This window comes from Suncus etruscus, chromosome 5, assembly GCF_024139225.1.
Source record: "Suncus etruscus isolate mSunEtr1 chromosome 5, mSunEtr1.pri.cur, whole genome shotgun sequence".
NCBI classification, from domain to species: domain Eukaryota; kingdom Metazoa; phylum Chordata; class Mammalia; order Eulipotyphla; family Soricidae; genus Suncus; species Suncus etruscus.
In genome coordinates, this window is record NC_064852.1 from 45,742,675 (window position 1) to 45,758,488 (window position 15,814).

Genomic DNA, 15,814 nt, shown 5'->3' on the forward strand with positions numbered 1-15,814 from the left:
TTGCCATTTATTCTATTGTGGGTTTGCGAGTAATTAATTCATCCAGTTAATTGTTTTTGGTACCCAGAAAATTTAAGATGATTGGAATTCTTGGGGCCAGAGCGGTGGCGCAAGCTGTAGGGCATTTGCCTTGCACAACTAACCCAGGACAGACCGTGGTTTGATACCCAGCATCTCATATGGTCCTGGAAGCCAGGAGCAATTTCTGAGCACAGAGCCAGGAGTAATCCCTGAGCATCACCAGTGTGGCCCAAAAACCAAAACAAAACAACAAAAAAAAGATTTTTGGAATTCTTGGTTAACTGGTTTTTGAGGACTGTATTTTTCCCCAGAACTTGGAAGAAAGAACCTGCCAGATTCCTCATATGCATTGTGCTTATTTATAATTAATGTTTACCTTCCCAAGCTGCTTTTAAGATTAATTTATCTCTACTTTTGAAGAACTTTTATGAACCTTAAATTAATTTTCTTCATGCTTTTTTGTGCTTGGGATTTATTTTGCTTTTTCTATCTCTGATTTTTTGATAACTTTGATAATTTTTATCACATCTGTAATTTTTTTCAGCTATCATTGTTCAGGTGTTTTGGGATTGTTGTTATTTTGGTATCCTGCTCACTTTTCTTCCTGAGGGATTCAAATAGGCCTATAGCAGGAATTGTCCAGCAAATCACTGATATTCTGTTCATTTATTTTTTAATCTCTATCTTTGTTTCATTTTGGATAGTTCCTTTTCAAATTTTATTTACTTATTCTGTTTGAAGAGACATACCCAACTGTGTTTATATCTTACTCCTGGCTCTGTGCTTAGCAATCTTTCCTGACAATGCCAGGGATCAAATCCATTTGTCTGCATGCAAGGCAAAGTACCTTACCCACTTCACTCTCTGTAGTCCTGTCATTTTGTAGTTTCTATTAAGTAGTCAAGTTGACTACTCCTTACTTTTGCAATGTCTACTAGGTTGCTAATTACATTTAGTATATTTTATATCTCCTGCATCATAATTTACATCTTTACTGATTTGGATAATTTTCACCATGTTGCTTTTATTTTCTTGGACTATGAAGTACAGTTATAATATTATATATATTAGAATATAAGCCAACCTGAGTATAAGCCAACCCCCCTAATTTTACCCTAAAAACTGGGAAAATTTAGTGACTTGAGTATAAGCCAAGGTGGAAAATGCAGCATTCACTGGTAAATTTCAAAAATAAAAATATATACTCAAAACAGTTACAATAATTAAGGAATCAGTAGGTTAAATGTTTTTCAATATTTATTACTAAAGAAAAACTGTAAACTAGCTACAGTAACTTTAAAACTTAAATAAAGTGCAGAAAACCGTAGCTTAACAGATAATCTAGCTAAATCACAAAGGTTAAAATCCTTCAAAACTAGATTCCTCATCATCATCATCTATATGTCCAAACAGAGCTTCAGCTGTATCTGATGTGAGGGTATCAGCATAGACATTGTCATCACCACTGAGTTCACAGATATCATCAGCACTGCTGTCAGTCTCATACAAAGCACAGAATATTGTGGGTTTTAGTTCAGTGGCATACAGTTCAGTTCAACCGCCTACCTCTTCACCTCAGCGGGGACTTATGAACTGAGCTGAAGCTCCGCCCCTCCAGCAGATGGCAGAAGAACACAGTATAAGCCAAGTTCTGGTTTTTGGTACAAAAATTCGGCTTATACTTGAGTATATAGGTAACCATATTTTCCTGCTACTTCTAAAATATCTTGCTCTGGATTTGTTTAAATCGATTTATTTTCATGTATAGTGTTATAAGGATCACACCTAGCGATTTCAAACCCAGTTGTGCTTGGGGTCCATAGAATGGTTGTAATCAAACCTAAGCATTGTACATTAATGTGCTCTATCATTTGAATCACATTCAGGTCCCTGATTGATTTTTTTTGTTTTGTTTTGTTTTCCTTTGGTTTTGGTCTACATGCAGTGGTGCTTGGGCAACTTCTTGCATTGGTGCACAGGGGTCATTTTCAGTGGGGTAAAGACGGTACCAGTGATCAATATTTTTGTTTTGGGGCCACCACCTGACAGTTCTCAGGGATTACTCCTGGCCTTGCTCTCAGAAATAACTCTTTGCTAACTCTGGTGACCTTATGGGTTGCTGGGGATCAATCCCAGATTGATCCTGGGTTGGTCATATGCAAGGCAGATACCTTGTCCTCTGTGCTATTGCTAGACCCAGCATCAATTTTCATTCTCCAGCTTACAATGCATTCTTGAAACTATCTTTCCAGAAAATTTTACTGAGTTATTTGTAGGTTTTGATGCAATTTTAAGAAAAAAATGAAGTGCTCGCTTCGGCAGCACATGTACTAAAATTGGAACGATACAGAGAAGATGAGCATGGCCCCTGCACAAGGATGACACGCAAATTCATGAAGCGTTCCATATTTAAAAAAAAAAAAAGAAAAAGAAAGAAAAATCCTTGGTATACTTGTAAAAACTAGTAAAATATGTTGATCTGGCTCAGTTTTTTTTTCATCTTTTTACACTAATTTGTGTGTGTATATACATATATGTGTGTGTGTGTGTTTAGTGTAATGTAATTTATTCCCTTTTATATCCTCCAAGGAATAGGTCAGTCTGTGACCATCACAAGCCTTTTTTATATTGCTCTTTTATAACCATGCCCATGTATCTTCTATTGTTTTATTTTACTTTGTTTTGTATGGGGTTCACATCCAACAATATTCAGGAGTTAACCTGACTCTTCTCAGGAATTACTCCTGACAGTGCTCAGGGGAACATATGGGATTCTGGGGATTGAACCTGGACTAAATGCAAGGCAATCTCCCTACCTGCCGTACTATTATTCTGGCTCTGACACTTCTATCTTTTTTTTTTTTATTGTGACCAAAGTGAATTACAAATCTTTCCAAGTAATATTTAAGATCAATGAATGAGGGGCATTCCCATCACCAGTGTTGTCCTCCCTCCACCCCTGTTCCTGGCATGCATCCCATATCTTCCTCCTTTAACCTCCAGAATGCTAGTGTAACTGGTCCCCATCTGTACAGCTTGTTGTAGATTGGGTATTGATTCTGTTGTTGTTGACTTTTGGTTTGGTGTTCAAGTCTGATCATTTTTTTATTACCACTAAATATTCATATGACTGTCTGATCCTGGTACCATCCATTTTCCCCCCTCAATTTATGAGGCTGAATTGGATGATTCCAGTTATGTGCTTCTGTTGGAGATAAAAATGAAAACAAAGGGGGGAAAAAAACTAAGTGATATACATTTCAATTTAGAAGAAAAAAAAAAAGAAAAAAGGTTGCAAAACAAAACAAATCAACAACAAAGCAACAACAATAACAAACCAAAAACAAGCAAACAAACCAAAACCGTAATCTATGAAAAACAAACAAGCAATAAAAAAAAACTCAAACTAGCAACTACATAAAAAAGTTTGTTTCCGGCCCGGAGAGATAGCACAGCGGCATTTGCCTTGCAAGCAGCCGATCCAGGACCAAAGGTGGTTGGTTCGAATCCCGGTGTCCCATATGGTCCCCTGTGCCTGCCAGGGGCTATTTCTGAGCAGACAGCCAGGAGTAACCCCTGAGCATCGCCGGGTGTGGCCCAAAAAAAAAAAAAGTTTGTTTCTCCTCTTCCTCCTCCTCCTCCACTTCCTCCTCCTCCTCCTCCTCTTTCTCTTCCTCCTCCTCTTCCCCCCTCTTTTTCAAAGGCACAATAAGTATTGGTGAAATTAGAAACGAATTCCCTTGGCCTAAGAAATACCGGTTTTCTCCTCCTTTGATGCATACTGTCATGGGACCAAATCCTGACACTTCTATCTTGACCCATCCAATCTCTGATTCCTGAAATATTTTATCATTTATTTCTAAAATCTTGTAATTCTAGAACTTTGTAATCATAGAATTTGTAATCTTCAGAATTTGTTTTTTGTATGACTCACAATTTTCTAGTGGTTAGCCTAAGATGGATTTGTGTGTATGTATTCCTATATACATTTAAATATCATTTGTAATTGCTCTGGAATACAGTGAAAAGCACTTGCAAATAATTTTTGTATTCATCACAATTTTCTAGTGCTTAACCTACGATGGATTTGTGTATATGGATTTAAGTATTACTCATAATTGCTCTGGATATATAGTGAAAAGTACTTGGAAACAATAATTTGATCCTTCCAGGTTAAGAATCAATAGCTTAGATGGGGCCAATGTGGTAGCAGAAGTGATAAAGTGTCTGCCTTGCCGGCGCTAGCCTAGGACAGACCATGGTTCGATCTCCCAGCTTTTCACACGATCCCTCAAGCCAGGAACGATTTCTGAGCACATAGCCAGGAGTAACCCTTGAGTGACACCAGATGTGACCCAAAAACAAAAAACAAAAACAAATTAAAAAAATACAAAAAAAAAAAAAGAATCAATAGCTTAGAACAGTGAATGTATGTATTTGTTACCTTTAGGTGACTTATGATGAGAAAAGTTTACTCAAGAGTATTTTACTCTGTACCTCAATAGTTAATGTTCTTGAGGCTGGAGCAGTAGCACTGTGGTAGGCGTGCACGTGGATGACCTGGGACAGACCTGGGTTTAATCTCCAGCATCCCATATGGTTCCCCGAGCCTGCCTGAAGCAATTTTTGAGTGCAGAGCCAGGAGTAACCTTTGAGTGCTGCCAGGTGTGGCCCCAAAACAAAACAAAACAAAAGTAAATGTTCTTTCAGCCAAGTTTGTGTGCATAGTATCAATTATTCTTTTAAGTCATTCTTTGGTCCAGTTAGTTTCTTCACATGTATACACTGATGAGTATTTGGTGTATAGTTTACACTCAGATTTCTCTATTTATTGCTGTCTCTTCTGCAGTACTCTTTTCTGGCAAATGTATATTATTCTGATGACTCAGCTATATTCCTTCAATTTACAGAAGCTATTGATTTACCTTTTCTGTAACCCAGATTGGAAACCTAAGACAATAAGCTAAAGCAATTCTAGGATTCATCTGATTTGTTTTTTGTTTCTGAGGGTTCCCTGCTCTAGGTTGCCTGCTCTCTGTAGCTTTCAAACTCTTTATTTAATATATTTCTCTTTTCTATCTAAATCTGAATCCAGATATTATTCCTATTATTTCATCTTGGCTGGAATCTGAAGTCTTCCAGGGCTTATTTTTAATCAGATTTATTTAGTTTGACTAACATTTATTCTCTTTGAGCAACATAATAGTAATGATATCATTTCATTATTAGTGTTCATATGATTAAGTTTTTCTCTTAATCTTTCTGTTGTTCAAAGCATAACTCCAAAGGTTTTGTCCCTAATTTGAGGATCTATAAACAAATGTGATTGCTAAACACTGAAGCTAATGCCCTGAAAAGATAGAAAAAAAATCTTTGTTCTGGTGCTTAAATTATTAAAATTGTAATGTGGAAAAGGCACTTTGAAAACATGGTTTTACTTGGTAACATGTGCTATATTTTTAAGTAATTTGAAAACAAGATGACATTTGAGTTTATATTTGAACTCAAATATTATTAGTAAGAAAGAACAAATAGTACTGGACAGAGCAGGAGGGTTAAGGTGCTTTCCCCAGTTCCGTTCCTCAAACCACATATGGCCCTTCAAGTGCCACTAGAAAAAAGTTCTGAGAAGTGCTGGGCATGGCCCCCAAACTCCCTGTGCCCCCAGCCACCCACCCATAGAAGGAACAGTCATGAGAAGAGCTAAAAAAATGTATTCTGGTATGAGAGAAAAACAACTACTAAATAAGGTTATAACAATGGCCAAATATATCAGAATCTGGAAACGTTCTACAGAATTGAGCTTACCAGGATGGATGGGAGTGGGGAGAAATTTGGAGAACATGGTTGTGGGGATGTGGTGTTGGAATATTGTATGCATGAAGCCCTGCCATTCACATTATTATAAATCATGGTGCCTAAAATTAAAAAATAAATTTGAAAAAGCAAGCATGACTGCTAAAGCATAAAGACAGTAAGAACCTGTACAAATAACAAAAAACACAACACACTTTTCAGGAATCAAATCACATAAGACTGAATCTTAGATCAATATTAGAGTTTATATATAACATTGAGCTAGTTGATAATGTCCGACATGAAACCATGGTAGGAAATAGTATGGGTTTTGTCTCTTTATTATCCAGCATTAGTCACACAACACTAATAGATTGCAATACTTGTATCATAATTATGGTCTTCTTTTTTCCCAAAATATAATGTCTGTTAAAGTGTTCATGCTTAAAGCCCATGCGTTATCACTGCTGTTTTCTATTGAAGTATTCTTACTCAAGATATTAGGATTATCATTACAGTCACATTTTTATTTATCTAAAAAAATGACCTGGTAATATAAATGTGAAGCTCAATTGAAGATCCAGGATTCTTTGCTTTTTCTTTCCTTTTCCTTTCTGTATGCATGTGTGTACATTTATGGGATGCTTGGGGCCACTCACAGGTTTGTGCTTTGATCTCTCTTGTCAACTGTTTTTAGGACACCACTCAGTCTAGATCTTTATGCAGAGCCTGTTCTCAGTCCATTGGGCTATCTCTCCAACCAGAAATATAGTTTGCTTTTATTCTTTTTTTTATTTGAGGGCCACATACCATAGTGCTCAGAGATTTATCCCTGTGGTGTTTAATAGACCATGCAGTGACAATTCAGTGCCAGAGATCTAGCCGGGCCTCCTGCATGCAAAGCATGTACTCCAGACCTGTCTTGTCAGGCTCTATTTTCATATGAAGTTGTCTAAATCTTTTTATTTTTCCCTCTGGTTTTTAGTGTAAAAATTTAGTTATGTTTTATAGTTGCCTGCTGTGTTTAATAGATGATTTATATGTCAACATCTGTTTTCTGATTCTAATTCAGATAGTTCTGACAAGAATAATGAATCAGTAGTTGGTGATTCTGCTTAGCCATGAACTAGAATTAATATCTGCTTATAAAAGTTATATGATTTAGCTCAGAAACTTAAAGACTTCAGATAGTAGGGTCTAGTTTACTAGCTTTTGGTCACTCTGACTCGTCATTGTCCATCTTGAAATTATAAAAATGAATATCTGGGTATATTTTATTTTTATAAACAGAAATCTATACAAATAATATAAATTATTCAAATAGTACATATAACTAAATCTTTTTAAATTAAAAAGTTTTCTATTTTTGGTCTATATCTTTCCTATCCTGTTGCCATGGGAATTTCTTCGTTAATGATTGGGGACAGAGTGATATGATAGTACAGCAGGTAAGGCATTTGCCTTGCAAAAGCCAACCCAGTTCTAGTACCCATATGGTCCCCTGAGCACTGCCAGGAATAATTCCTGATTGCACTGCTGTTGTGAACCTCTCAGAACAAACAAACAAAACAAAAAATACATTCGATTTATTTTTACCAGAGCTTAAAATTGCTTGCATCATTTTCTCTCTTAATGTTCCAAACCCTAGACCAACTTTAGTATTCTAATCTATGAATCATTTAGATTCCTAGAGATGCAGCCTTGCTACATACTCTTGAAACTCAAATGAGTATATTAGTATGTTTGATATTGAAATCACTGTTATGTTTCTATTTTTTGGTCCATAAATCTTTGTTTCTAGTTATTCTATAAACTCCTTGAAATATAAGCTGAAAAATTCCAAGGTCCTACTAAAAAAATTTTTAAACAGTTGGTACTGTTACATAGGCTTAGTATTCAGTGTACTAGGCTTTTTGCTATAAAGTATTAAATTCTATGTTAGTGAACACAGAAAGTAAGCATTTAATTACAATAATTGGACCTCATATGTCAAATTTAAAGTTTATGTCTAAAAAATATTTATCTTGTATAGATTGACAAATATAAACATAATTTGATCTTTTCTAGATGTTTGATTGATACATGACACATAAATGAAGTTTCCAAAGGGTTTTTTAAGTGTTATTCCATGTGTTTTGAGGAGACACAGTGAGCACTTATTATTATAGTAGATACTCAGCAAAGTTAGCGTGTAACTTTAGTCTCTTGACCATTATAATACAGAATTACTTTTTCTTAAACCAAGGAAGAGAAGGTTGAAAATTCATGGTATTTAATTTAAAAGGGAACCCCCAGATTCACCATCTAAAGATACTAAAAATCTTACAACCTTAGGTTTGATATTTAAATGTCACTTAAATGTTTTTACATTTAGAATATGTTCTTCAACAAACTTTCCTTTGATTAACACCATGTTTTAGAAATCTTTCCATATCACTACAGAACTACCTATTTCAAGTATTGTATTATCTCCAATAGTATGTTATGATTTATTATTTATTTTCCCTTTCTTTAATAATGTTCTTTATGTGTGTAGGGAGGGGGCTTCCAAGTAAAATTCGGGGGAGATGGGAGTCAATGCTTGCCCAAGGAATTGGTGCTGCCTCATGGTGCTTGGGAGGCTCCAGGGCTAAAGTCAGACATCCCTGGAAAGCCCTGTGGTGCCAAGCTTCAAACACAGGTGAGATGCATGAGGACATAATCCTAAACCCTATGCTATCTCCCTAGCCCCTGATTATGCATTCAAATGTTGTTGTCTTTTTAATTCTAAAAATCAAGGTTAATTTGAATATCATCTTACCTAGTTTTTGTTATAAAGTATTATATTTGGTTATTTCTTCAGGCATGATGAAGAGGAAGAACTATTATTTCAGAAGATATCCATATTTTAATTTTAGTATAGTGTCCTCTTAAAAGATTACAATTTGTCCTTTGCCCGTATGAGAATAACTATTTTCTATTCCCTTGACAGAACTATATACTAGTGTCTTGTAAAAAGCTAATATGGATAACACCCCCCATGGAAGTTCATTTTCTCTCTTAAACATGCCTGTCTCTTTCTCTTCTCTCTCATGCTCTCACTCTCTCTCTCTTGCTCTCTCACTTTCGCCCTCTCTCTTTGACTCTTCGCCCCTCTCTTTTCCTACCTATTCCCTCACATTTATCTAAGAAAATTTATTTCATTATTTTGCTTCAATAAAATATAAGCAAATAAATAATTTAGATTATACTAGTTTACAACACTATGCTGTTTAGGAATACAGTTTCACAGCTCTTTAAAATGTATACAGTGATACCATACTCACCACCAGTAACCTTCCACTATAGTCCATTTGATCTTTCACCTCACTTTATCTTTCCCTCTGATAACCTAATTTTCTGCGGTTTTCATTTAGAAGACTTTGCTATTTTTGTTTCGTTTTTTATAATCGACATGAGTAAAATTTATTCTTCTAATTTGTTTTCCTAAAAATGGCACTCTATCTATGTTGTCACAAATGGCAAAATTTTATCTTGTTTTTATAATTGACTAGTACTATATTGTGTGTGTGTATATATATATGTATATATATATACATATATATAACAGCTTCTTTATTCCACTCTCATTGAGCACTTGGGTTGTTTATTGTAAATAGTGCTGCAGTGAACATAATAGACCATGCATCTATTCAAGTTCTGTGTTCTTCAGATAGATATCTGACAGTGGCATTGTTAGATTATGTGATTTGTCTATTCTAAGGCAATTTTCTCTAAATACATTTAAAGTTTTACATCAAATTTAAGTCTTTCATTATGTTCTTCACTTTTTTGGAGGGAAGGGGTCACATCCAAGGCTTACTTCAAGCTCTGTGCTCAGAGATAACTCCTATATGCAATGCCATGATTTGAACCTAGGTCCTCCATAAGCAAAGCAAGTAACCTACCCACTGTACTACCTCTCTGACCCCTGGCCTTATTTTTGTGTATCTTTTGAAAGACTGCATAACTATGGCACAAATAAACATATTCTTTGTATTTTATTTTGGCACAGGGCCTCTCAAGCTGTGTTTAGGGGCCCAGGTGCCACTCACAGTAATATTCTGCCAAGTGATATAGTGATACTTGCTCCCAGTGTGCCCTAGGGTCACTCAGGCCAGGCCCAGGTGTGCTGTGTAGACCACACTTAGAGCCTCCAGGGCCAGAAAGTTAGGATGGAGTAAGGCACATGCCTTGCATGTGGCCAACCCTGGTTAAATCCCCAGCATTGCATATGGATCCCCAAGCCCTACCAAGAATGATGCCTGAGTGCAGAACTAGGAATAAGACCTGAGCATTTTGAGCATTTTTAGGTTTGGTACAAAAATAAAACAAATTTAAGGCCTCCACATGCAAGGCATATGCGTCAGGACTTTGAATCATTTCCTTAACCTTTTTTTATCTTCTCTTATTTATTTTTTTATTGGGGGGAGGGGGGAGTGGGTCACACCCGGCAGCACTCAGGGGTTACTCCTGGCTCTGTGCTCAGAAATCGCTCCTGGCAGGCACAGGGGGACCATATGGGATGCTGGGATTCGAACCACAGTCCTTCTGCATGCAAGGCAAATGCCCTACCTCCATGCTATCTCTCCATCCCCTTATCTTCTCTTAATACATTGGTATTTTAATTTAATTTAATTTTAAGCCTTTGAAACGAGGGTATGCATTTTGTGAATTATATATCTTTGTGAATTTTTTATGAATTATGTTACAGAATCAAATCTTTTTTCCAGGTGCATTTTACCTTATTGTCTCCATTTTGCATATGAGGAAACTGAGGGACAGAAGAATATAAGTCATACAGTGATACAGCTATCCTAAATTATACAGAAATTAGCAAATATACTAACCCTTGTAGTCTGGATCCAACTTTCATAATCTCAGCTAATATGCTTCACTAATTTTTAGTCTCGAGTTTTTTGGATTTTTTTTTAATCATTTGTTTGTTTTAGGATTTGAGCCACACTTAGTCTTGCTCAGGACTTCTTTTGGGTCCGTGTTCAGAGATCATTTATGTTCCAGGTATTGAACCCAGTTCAACTGCTTGCAAGACAAAGAACTTACTTGCTGTGTCATCTCTCCAGCCCCTAGTTTCATGCTTATTTCTTTTTTTTTTTTTTTTTGGTTTTTGGGCCCCACCCGGCATACTCAGGGGTTACTCCTGGCTGTCTGTCTGCTCAGAAATAGCTCCTGGCAGGCACAGGGGACCATATGGGACACCGGGATTCGAACCAACCACCTTTGGTCCTGGATCGGCTGCTTGCAAGGCAAATGCTGCTGTGCCATCTCTCTGGGCCCATGCTTATTTTTCTTAATAGTTTCTGAGGTATATATTTTGACTTAATAATTTTCTCAGTGTAATTTTGCATTTTTGTGTCAATTTTTCTTTAACAATATCTTTATTTAAGCACCTTGATTACAGACATGATTGTAGTTGGGTGTCAGTCATATAAAATACACCCCCCTTCACCAATGCAACATTCCCATCACCAATGCCCCAAATATCTCTCTCCTGCCTGTATTCTAGACAGGCATTCTACTTCTCTCACACACTGTGTCAATTCCTCCTAGGATTTGCTAGATATATCTATTTTCAGAGACTTTTCTTACTTAATAATTTTATTTTGGTAATTGTATCATCATTATTAACTATTTTGTTGTCAATAAGTTTGAGGGAGTTTCACTGCTCAAGGGTCCTGGAGGCTCAAGGACCCCTCCCAATGTTACTTGGCTGGTAGTATGGGCCTGGTAGTTCAGTGTTAGGGGCATAGCTATATGGAGCTGCTCAAGTTTAGTGGTTCTGAGGGCCACCAGGGCAGCTGGAGTTGCTGGGGACCATGCAATGTCAGGGATCAATCTCAGAGCTTAGTAAATGTAAAACACATGTAAAGTGATCCAGCCCTGGCCCTTCTAAATTAATTTTAATATAATAGAGAACAATTTTTATATTAGAGAACATATAAAAATAGATCTTACTACATGAACCTCCAAGCACTGCTGGATTTGGCCCAGGTGTTTCCCTGCCCAAACAGTATCACTTGCTCAGTCACATTAAACAGTCAGGCCTGGTTATCCAAATCTTCCCAGGAGTGGCCCCCAGGTGCTCTGAGCACTAATTAGATATATAAGAAAATAAAATGAGGACTTAGACCTCAGTAAGGCCTCAATTTCCTTTCAACCCAAAACTCCGTCTCTAAGTCACAAATAATCATTGTTTTGTGGTAGAAATAGAGAATATCTCTTTCCAGTACAGTTTGAACCTGTAAATGATTCATTAGTTAAAAAGATTTATAGAAGTAGAAAATCATTTTAAAAGCTTATAATTAAACATTCTGTTTTGACTTGTAATATATATATTTATATTAATAAATGCATGTTCAACAGTCTCTTTAGATAAAATCCCTTATATTTATATGCTGGAGCACAGCTAATACCAAAATATAACCTCAAATATTTCTTTTTGTTTAATTTGATACAGGAATTAAAAAAAATCAGAGTTAAAAAGGCAAATTTATAAACTTACAAGGTCCTGAAAATGTACAAGGTTTAAGGTGCTTCATGCCTTATTTATGGGCAAGCCCAGTTGATAGCCTGAGCACAGTTGGGCGTAGTTCTGGAGACCCTCAAGCACTGACTGAGTGACATGGGTAATCCCAGGCACCCCAGGGTCCAAACAACACCCAGTTGCCTCTCAGGGTACTGCTAACATAACTGGCTAAGAATTGCTAGGAGTCCCTGGACATCTTGCCATCTCTTGAAATCCCTAACCCTTAAATAAAATTTTAAAACAAAATGCCTCAAAAATACGTCGAGATTCTCTGGAAATGTTTGTTTGTTTGTTTGTTTGTTTTTAATTTAGTGTAGGAGTTAAAATGCCCTGCTTTGATCCTCAGTGCCACCTGGAATGATCTCTCAGAACAGAATTATTTGAGATATTTTTTTCTGAGCTCATTTTACCTCATCTTTTAAGAGACTGGTGTTAAAAGATGACTGGAGAGTAAGCTGAAGTGATAGAATACATTCTTAGAGTGTTCAGGCATGATACTAATTCTTGTACTTTGTGACAACCTCTAGCCAGCCTTTCTGTGTGTAGTCACAACTTAAAAATAAACAACTGAGGGGTCGGAGTGATAGCACAGTGGTAGGACCTTTGCCTTGCACGTGGCCCATCCAGAACGGACCTTGATTTGATCCCCAGCATCCCATATGATCCCCCAAGCCAGGAGCAATTTCTGAGTTCATAGCCAGGAGTAACCCTTGAGCATCACAGGGTGTGGCCCAAAAAGCAAAGAAAAAATAAACAATTGTACATCCAACTTTGTTTTAATGGATGCAGTGATTCTCTTTCTGAGTTTGCAAACTATACTTTTCCTAAATTGGGGACTGGAAAGATAGCATAAGAGTAAGGTGCTTCTCTTGCATGTGGTTGACCCTGGTTCAAGTCCCAACACCACATATTGTCCCACAGCACACTCGGAATAGCCCCTGGAAACTGCTGTCTATGGCAACACACACACATACGTGAGAGCATGCACAAACACATTCACAGTTCCTAATAGTGATAAATTCCTAAATTTAAAGTATTACTGACTCAGACAGTTTTGGAAGGCAGCTATGCTCACCATAGCTCAGATAGTTTTGAAAAAAAAAAAAATACTAGAAAACATACAGCTCAACAGGCCAAAGCAAAAATGAACATTCATCTGTTTTCAGAAGGAAATGTTTATTTTTTTAATCTGATGATTTATTTATGCAAGGTCAATGAAATTTTCTCTGTAGTTCAACCAGAATGTGTTCTTTAAATAAGAAAAAAGTACTGAAAACTTGCTTGATGTCTGACAGATGTCATTTCAGAAAGTATTTACATAGGAATGAAACTACGTGTAAATTACAATACCTGTGGATCAACAACACATATGCTAAAAATGTAAAGAATCTGTGGTGCCAAAGCTGTTTTTTGCTCATGTGTGCATACAGATTCATCCTATAATAGGAAGACTGACATGTTTTTAAAACTATAGTCATAATATTCCCTAACTGATGTTCTCTACTTCAATCTAATCAGTCGTTCCCCTGCCTCAAAGGTATCTAATCTCAGCAAGTTTATATTGGGCCAGAGAGATAGCTGAAGGATCTGTAGCACATGATTTGCACACAGGAGACCTAGTTTAAACCCCCAGCACCATATGGTCCTCCAAGCACCCATAACCCAAGTAGTAACCCTTGAACACTGATTCAGAAGTAGCTCTTGAGTTCTACAGGATATGACCCAAAAACAAACCAAAATAGAACATATATTGAGCTTTAAAAAATTGAATTTGGGGGCCAGAGCAATGATACAGTAGGTAGGGCTCTTACCTTGCACTCAAGTGACCCTGGTTATTGAACCAACCCATATGTTTCCCTGAGCCAACAAGGACTGCTTCCTGAGCCCAAAGTTAGGAATAAGATCTCAGCACTGCTATGTGAGTCTCCCCAAAAAAGCTGAAGTCATCTTTATAAAGTTTTTCATATCTAGCTGACATACAAATAATAGAATTAGTAGACTCAGAATATCATCCAACTGAGAAGAAATTTCCCAGTTATCAGAATAGTAGGCACAAATTTAAATTTTAAAAACTGACATATTTAAAACTATAATAAAAATAACATGCACACGCTTATGTTACACCAATTGTAATACATGAGCAACTCATTATAAATGTTACCTACAACTAAAATAATTTTAAACTACTGATCTGTTTGTGCTCCAATCCATTAATTTTACAAACTTAAATTTATAGTCTCTAGAACTCCTCCCGTTTTTGTTTGTTTGAATTTTTGCTCCCCCTTTTTTCTTTTCTTTTTTCTTTTTTTTTTTTTCTCTTACCTTCAAACAGAAATACATGACTTGAACCATCTTGTTCTGCTTCACAAATTGAGGGGGAAATAATGGAGGCCACCAGGACCAAACAGTCATATAAACATTGAGTAGAAATAAAAAATGATCAGACTTGAGCACCAAATCCAAAGCCAACTACAACAGAAACTATACCCAGTCTACAATAGGCTAGACACAGAAGGGACAATGAAATGATCTCAAACTTGTGAGAATGGAGGAAATCAATACGAAGTAAAATAACTAGTGTTAATAGGGGCCAGAGCCGGTGGCACAAGGTGGAGTGATATGGGATGCATGCTGGGATCAGGGGTGGAGTGAGGACAACATTGGTGGTGGGAATGCCTCTGATTCAATGTCACTAATACCTGAAATACTACTGTGAATGATTTGTAATACACTTTGGTCAAAATAAAAATTATGATTATAAAAAAATTAAATTTTGTGTTTAAGGGCATGTTTAAATGTATGTAGTTGTAAAAGAACTTTGGATATCAAACTGTATGAACTTTCATTGTTTATTTTTTTTATCTGTTTCTATAGTGCATTCATTTATTTTTCAATAAGTTTTGTGTGAATCCCAATAAGTTCTTTTAGGCACTGAATCTAAAAATTGTGCTGAAAATAAAATAAGATAAATAGATTGTATCCCATACTCATTCCAATTTGATCACATATGCACTTGTAGTTAGTAACCCTGTGTATCACTGGTCTATTTTAGCATATTAGTGATAACTTTTCTGTCTTAAGAATGTACAATTTTTCTTTAATATTTTGAAATGTGAGGGTAACTATTCAATTTAAATTATACTATGTTCATACAGTATACATCATACTTGGTAAAAACATATGATAATTATATGAAACAAGGAATGTGTGTGCAAAACTATGTATACAGGTGGTCTTTTGTACATGTCAACAGCTCTTTAGAAGTAATAGAAACGCTCATGCACTCTACTGAAATGAAATGACTCTTAGTAGGAGTAATAGAAATGATTTCAAGAAGAAGGCTGGAAAGATCTTCATGGTAAAGCTGATCCTGGAGTTTATCTTAAAACAAGGCTACTTTAAAATGGGAGGAAAGATTTCTATGCCCAGGGA

The 15,814-nt window shown here is 36.3% G+C and overlaps 1 protein-coding gene and 1 non-coding gene across 3 annotated transcripts in view; both read left to right on the forward strand.

Moving 5' to 3' along the window:
• MBD5 (methyl-CpG binding domain protein 5) overlaps window positions 1-15,814 on the forward strand; it is a 246,047-nt gene that overhangs the window by 133,494 nt on the left and 96,739 nt on the right. The gene's annotated exons all lie outside the window — the stretch shown is intronic.
• On the forward strand, window positions 2,328-2,434 carry LOC126010512 (U6 spliceosomal RNA). Its single transcript, XR_007496537.1, has one exon. It is a non-coding gene; the product is annotated as a U6 spliceosomal RNA (small nuclear RNA).